The 7,182-nt window shown below is 44.3% G+C and overlaps 1 pseudogene; it reads left to right on the top strand.

Moving 5' to 3' along the window:
• The first annotated feature begins 4,740 nt into the window (after positions 1-4,740).
• Positions 4,741-6,012, top strand: LOC142451192 (cleavage stimulation factor subunit 1 pseudogene; annotated as a pseudogene).
• The last annotated feature ends 1,170 nt before the right edge of the window (positions 6,013-7,182 follow it).

Below are 7,182 nucleotides of genomic sequence, written 5' to 3' on the forward strand. Positions count from 1 at the left end.
TTAAATGCAAATGAATTAAGCACTCTACTAATCAAAGGGCAGAGATAGTTTATATGAATAACTTTTTGAAGAATGAACTGTATACAGTAGGAATACTGCAGGTTCAAATACACAAATCATGAAAGATGAAAAACGTAAGGGACTGTGAAATTTAGTGGGTGCCCTAAATGTCTACCTCCATGCTTCACTTGAAATCCATTTATAGTTTTCAGCCAAGAGCTCTATCACTTTCACCACAGGCATCCATCTGTTAGACCTTCTACACTCCAAGCTTTTAGTATTGATGTGTCCTAGTTCTATTTGGTTTTAATCTGATACTACTATTCCTCACCCACACACTTATACTTTGTATCATGGAAAAACTTTCTAAGGTGGGTAGAGAATAGCAATATATACACTTTAAATTTTTCATGTTATCTGATGTGGTTTTAAAGTTTCCTGTTAGGAAATGAAGGCAAATTTAAGTAAAGGACATAATGTTCCTGAGTTTGAGTGTAAAGTTCAGTAACAAACATTCCTCTTTATGACAATACTATCATTATAGAAATTGTTATTTTCCCACTCAGTAGTCAATTTCTCCTTTTGCTTTTCATAACAGAAATTGGATTCTACTCGGGCATTTCACTCTATTTCAAGGGGCCATGAGATAGTTAAACTTTATTGTGCCAACCTGGCCAATAAACACATGTGGGGTTAATTGAAGGCCAGAGAGATAAATGGCTCAGTGAACCTAGACTTTCTAGTTCTTGGGTCTCTTGCTTTGTGATGGTCGGACCAGGGTGCAGCTGCCTTAGCCAATTCCCTGTTTCAGCTGGGCAAGTTTCACTTCCTTCAAGTCATCCCTGAGAAGAAGTCACATGGACCTACCCTGATGCAGTCCTGGGTACTGGAGCACCCGTGTGGAGACCCCTGCCAGCACTGAGATGCTTACACATTCACTGACTCGGCTTTCCTCCAGCAATAAGCATCATTGCGTATGTTTTGTGAGATGGAGGAGAACTTTGTGGATTTTTGTCAGACTTAAGGGCTTATGTTGGATTTGTGGGCTTGGGCAGCAATGGTTTGGGATGTTTTCTTGATGTGCACTTACCCTTTACATAAAAACCCTCTCTTATGCATATGACTTTCTGTGGATTTGTTTCTCTAATGTACCTAGACTAACACAGCCATAATGTCTCAGAAGTATCACCATCCCCCAGCAGAAAATAGATTTTCATTGGTTCACATGATCATGGTTCAGGTGATCACTATTCATCTGCAATTGAGCTATGAAAGATGGCTTTCAGATGCCATTCAGTCTGCTGTAACTCTTCGCTACCCTATGTAGACAGAAGAAAGCATTGTGTGGTTATGTTGTGCACATAGGTTGCCTTCATGTCTGTCTCCAGATTCCAAGTACCCCCCAGAGTGCTGGGATGAGAATTCTATCTCCAGTGCCAACCATTCCATGGGTGTTATGATCATTTATTCTGATCAAGTCATGTACATGAGATGCATACATAGTGTTGGTAATAGCGAAACCAATTTTGATTGCTCCCAGACAATGGATAGTGCGCAACAGGAAATGTTCCACAAGATCTGTCTTCTCTGGCTCAAAAGCTGCCTGCATCACGGATCAAGGCTCTAGTTCAAACTGGTGTTTTTTATTTCCTCGCTTGTGGATTTAACTACACAAAGTGAAATGCAAATTTTCCCTCCTCATCACCTGAAGTGGGGGTATGGAGTGAGATGAAACCAGGGAATATTTCTAGCTGTTTGGAGCATCCAATAAGCTACCTGCTCTCATTGATCCCACGCCGCCCTCAAAATTGTTGCTATCTTTCCGTCTATCATGGCAGCCATTACGCTGTTGATCTTAATAAGGGTTGTTTTCTTTTTTCATTGGCCATTTACTTTACCAAGCATGGCATCTTTCTTCAGGTTCTTCATTACAAGTCAATGTAAGTGAGCTGAAGCTTCCCCATCTTTGCTATTAAAGAGCATTCTGGCTCTATCTTCCAAGACAAAATCTGTTAAATCATGCTCTACAGACAGTTGCCAAGTTGTGAGTGAGATTCATTTCTAAGTGTATTTAAGTTGAATCTGTAGGGAGTCAGATCAGGCTCTTGTTTAGCTTTACTTCTTCAAGGCTTGAAGTTAAACAAGCAGCCATCTAGCAGAGAATCAACAAGCCCACATGGGAGAAGCATAGGACTGTGCCGTGCTATATTCTCCTGTGCATGGGTCTCTATGGGTCAAGAACTGACTCGATGGTACCTAACATCAACAACACATCTCTCTTTTATGGTTACAGGAATTAATGCACAACTAAAATAACCTGAACTTGATTTTGTTCTGCACTCAGGAGACCCTAATAAGAGAGAATAGATTGTTGTTGTTAGATGCCATCGACTTGGTTCTGACTTATAGCGACCCCGTGCACAATTGAATGACACACTGGGTGATCCTGTTGCATCTTCGCAATTGCTTCTAAGTCTGAGCCCATGGCTGCAGCCTCAGTGTCAGTCCATTTCCTTTCGGGCTTTTCCTCTCCTTTGCTGTCCCGCCCCTACCCTATCAAGCATGATGTCTTTCTCTAGGGTCAGTCTCTCCTGACAACATGTCCAAAGTATGTAAGATAAAGTCTCCCCATCTTTGCCTCTAAGGAGCACTCTGACCATATTTCTTCCAAGACAGATAGGTTTGTCCTTGGTACTTCTAATACTCTTCTCCAGCACCACAATTCAAATGCAGAAATTCTTCTTTGGTTTACTTTATTCAATGTCCAACTCTCACATGCATATTATGCAACTGAAAATCAGATGCACTCCAATCCTCAAAGTAACATCCTTGCTTTTCAATGCCTGGGGAGGTCTTTTGCAGCAGATTTACCCAAAACAGCACGTTTTTTGATCTCTTGACTACTGCTTCCATGAGCATTGATTGTAGATTCAAGGAAGACAAAATCCTTTACAATTTCAACATATTCTCCATTTATCATGGTGTTACTATTGGTCTAGTTGTGAGGAGTTGGGTCTTCTTTACATTGAGTTTCAATCCCTGCTGAGGGCTGCAATCCTTCCTTGATCTTTATCAAGTGCTTCCAATCCTCCTGACTTTCAGCAAGCTAGGCTTTGCCATCTGCATACTGCAGGTTGTTAATGATCCTTCCTCTCATCTTGATGCCACCTTCTTCACATAATCCAGCTTCTCTGATTCTTTACTTAGCATATAGATTGAAGAAGTATGGTGAGAGGATATAACCCTATCAAACACCGTGTCTGATTCTAAATCATGCCATTTCCCCTTGCTCTGTTCATAGAACTGCCTCTTGATCCACGCACCATTTCTACATGAGCACAATTAAGTGTTCTGAATTCCCATTCTTTGTAATGTTATCCAAAGTTTGTTTGTTATAGATCTTGGCTGAAAACAGAGAATACCAGAAAGATATTTCCTTCTATCTTATTGACTCTGCCAAGACATTCAACTGTGTGGATCGTAACAAGAGAGAATGGATAGATGATCCCAAATGGGTGTATCTAGATGAAGTTCTGAGAAATACTGAGGATAGAAGATTATGGAAAACCACCTAGTTAGGATCGTCTTAATAATAGGAAAGTAAAAGTTTAAATTAATATAGGCAACAGTTAATGAAGGAGGGCTTAAGAGTCAACAGGAGAGAATACATGGTATTGGCATGGGAAAAAGAAACACTGAGGGACTGCATGTCTGTTACCCTCTTTTGTAAAACACCACTAAGAGGCATCAGGCTTAGTTCCAAGCCCACTCCCATAACTTTCTTTGAATCAAGTCATAAGAAAATAAACATATTTACAAACAAGGTCACAATTAGAGGTATAAAAAAACCAAAACCAGACTCACTGTCACCAAGTCAATTCCAACACTTGCAGATCCTGTAGGATGGGGTAGCGCTGCTTTGGCGGGTCTCTGGGACTGTTTACAGGAGTAGAAAGCCTAACTGTTCTCTCACCGCATGGCTGGTTGCTTTGAATCACTGAGCCTGAGGATTGGGAACCAACGCATCACTCCTACACGACCAGGGTTCCTAATGACAGGTATAGGGGTTATGGTTTCAACACATCTTTGCAAGGAGGAGGGAAAAATTCAGTGGGTAACATTCTTCTTCATAATAAAGAAGGTCATTTGACTTATAAAGTGCTGTGAACATTCATCATGAGTTTAAGGTTAAATTAACCAACTAATTTATATGTGTCAGGTTAGTTTTCTTTTTCTGTTAAAGGGAAAATTTGTGTTGTTTTTTTTTTTAATGACAGAAACATCGCATCCTTGAAATGAACTCCATTTTGCTGTGCTGTATTAAATTTTGCATAGTTCTTTATTTTGTTTTCTGAGTCAAAAATTTTTGCATCTGGTTTCCATAAATTGTGCAATTAAGAACACTCTAGAATATATAGTCTCAGTTTGTACGGCACAATTTTTCAAAATTTTAAGTCTTGTTTAATTTGCAGAGGTCATTTTTAATGTTATCACTTTCTGTATGTGTTTTATTATGTGTGGCAAGGAGTAACTACATGACCCTTTTAAGATTTTCCTTAAGAGTCTCATCTGCCAGATAGCCCAGTTCATCATTTGTAAGTTTTTACTTCCACAAATATCTGGACATAATTCAGACAAGTTCTTTGGCTGGAAAACATTGACCTTCTTCCATTGTTCAATCACGTGTTCATCATTTTCTTTTAAAGCTTCACCGAAAGCACAATCAACAGCCAGGTGTACTGCACCAAAGTGGGCCTGAAGGACCGCCAGCAGCTCTACAAGCTGATCATCAGCCAGCTGCTCTACGATGGCTACATCAGCATCGCCAATGGCCTCATCAACGAGATCAAGCCCCAGTCCGTGTGTGCGCCCTTGGAGCAGCTTCTGCACCTCATCAAACTAGGAATGGAGAACGATGACACAGCGGTGCAGTACGCCATCAGCCGCTCCGACATGGTTGCCCCCGGCACAGGGATTGACCTGGAGTTTGACACAGACGTCCAGACCATGTCGCCAGAGGCGTCAGAGTACGAGACTTGCTATGTCACCTTCCATAAAGGGCCCTGCCGGGTTGCCACCTACAGCAGAGATGGACAGCTAATAGCAACCGGCTCTCCTGACGCCTCCATCAAGATCCTGGACACAGAGAGGATGCTGGCCAAGAGCGCCATGCCCATCGAGGTCATGATGAACGAGACTGCCCAGCAGAACATGGAAAACCACCCTGTGATCCACACCCTCTACGACCATGTGGACGAGGTCACATGTCTCGCCTTCCACCCGACGGAACAGATCCTGGCCTCGGGATCCAGGGATTACACGCTGAAGCCATCTGCAAAGAGAGCCTTCAAGTACATTCAGGAGGCGGAAATGCTGCGCTCCATCTCCTTTCACCTCTCCGGGGACTTTATTCTCGTGGGGACTCAGCACCCGACCCTGCAGCTGTACGACATCAACACGTTCCAGTGTTTCGTCTCCTGTAACCCCCAAGACCAGCACACTGACGCCATCTGTTCCGTGAGCTACAACCCGAGCGCCAACATGTACGTCACGGGCAGCAAGGATGGCTGCATCAAGTTGTGGGATGGCATGTCAAACCGCTGCATCACCACCTTCGAGAAGGCGCACGATGGCGCCGAAGTGTGTTCTGCCATTTTTTCCAAGAATTCCAAGTACATCCTCTCCAGCGGCAAGGACTCTGTGGCCAAACTCTGGGAGATATCGACGGGACGCACGCTGGTGAGATACACAGGTGCCGGTCTGAGTGGGCGGCAGGTGCACAGGACGCAGGCTGTCTTCAACCACACCGAGGACTACGTGCTGCTGCCTGACGAGAGGACCATCAGCCTGTGCTGCTGGGACTCTCGCACGGCCGAACGCCAGAACCTGCTGTCCCTGGGCCACAACAACATTGTGCGCTGCGTCGTGCACTCGCCCACCAACCCCGGCTTCATGATTTGCAGCGAGGACTTCCGCGCCTGCTTCTGGTATCGCCGCTCCATCACCGACTGAGCTACAGCTGCTGCCGCCGCCGCCGCCGCCGGCTGAGTTAATAGCCTTCTCAGACTGGACAGCAGGATCTCTGTTTACCTTGATGGGAATTATGGTGGAAAGAGCTGGAGATGCAAGTCTGTGCCGGGGCCGCCTTCACCACCTCCCCACGTGCTGGGCCTCGGCCCGGCTTCTAGGGAGAGGGCCCGCTGCTGCCCCAGGCTGGTTGAGTGTTTGAAGGAGGACGGCATCCTGAAAGGCTGTGGAGCCCTGGGGAGGAGGGCTGCCAGGCCGGCTCTGGGGATCTCAAGCACCCACACCAGAGACCGTCTCGTTCCACTCCTGCCAGTGGCATCGATCTTAATAAAGCTCAGACCTGCACACACAAAAAAAACAAACCAAAAAAACAGCCGGTTGCTGTCACAGTATGTATTCTATAAACAAATAAAAACTTGCTCCATATCTCTCCTCATTTCCTTCTGAGAACTCACCATATTGTCTTTGGTTTCCATAATTGCACCAATAGTCTCTTCAAGGTAGTCTAGATTTTTACTGTTAGGCACCACACATCCCTCTATTGTTAACCCATTGTCCAATTATAAAATGACTTCCACCTTTGAGCTATATATTAGAGCAACATCACTGTTACTGAATCAAATTCTGTCTCAGCTCTCTAGTGCTGCTATTACGTGCCACAGTGGATTATTTAACAAAAATGCATTCTCTCACCATGCTTGAAGCTACAAGTCAAAACTCAGGGCACTCACTCAAGAGAAGATTTTCTCTCTCTGTTGGCGTTGAGGAAATGTCTCTGCTCTTTTCAATATCTATGAATGTGACATTCCTCGGGGAGCTCCATGTGACTTGGCATCAATATGACCTTGGGCCTAGTCGGTTCTCAGTGCAGGGACCGAGGCTCAAAGCATGTTCTCCACTCCAAGTTCTTCTTTTGAATGGTAGTCAGGCCTCTTCTCTGTGCTCACGTTTCATGCCTTTTATTTTTTGTGAGGTAAAACAGGTGACTCCAGTAAAGGTGAGTAAGGAGGTGACTTGAGCACTGGCGTGATTTCAGTCACACCCTCTTGCAAGACTGTCACTTCAGATATATCCCTAAGCCAAAGCCTCTTCTGTTGAGTCAACTGTGGATCATATAAACCATATGAGACAATGCAAAGCTGAACCCCTGGGTCT

Source organism: Tenrec ecaudatus, chromosome 6, assembly GCF_050624435.1.
Source record: "Tenrec ecaudatus isolate mTenEca1 chromosome 6, mTenEca1.hap1, whole genome shotgun sequence".
NCBI lineage: Eukaryota > Metazoa > Chordata > Mammalia > Afrosoricida > Tenrecidae > Tenrec > Tenrec ecaudatus.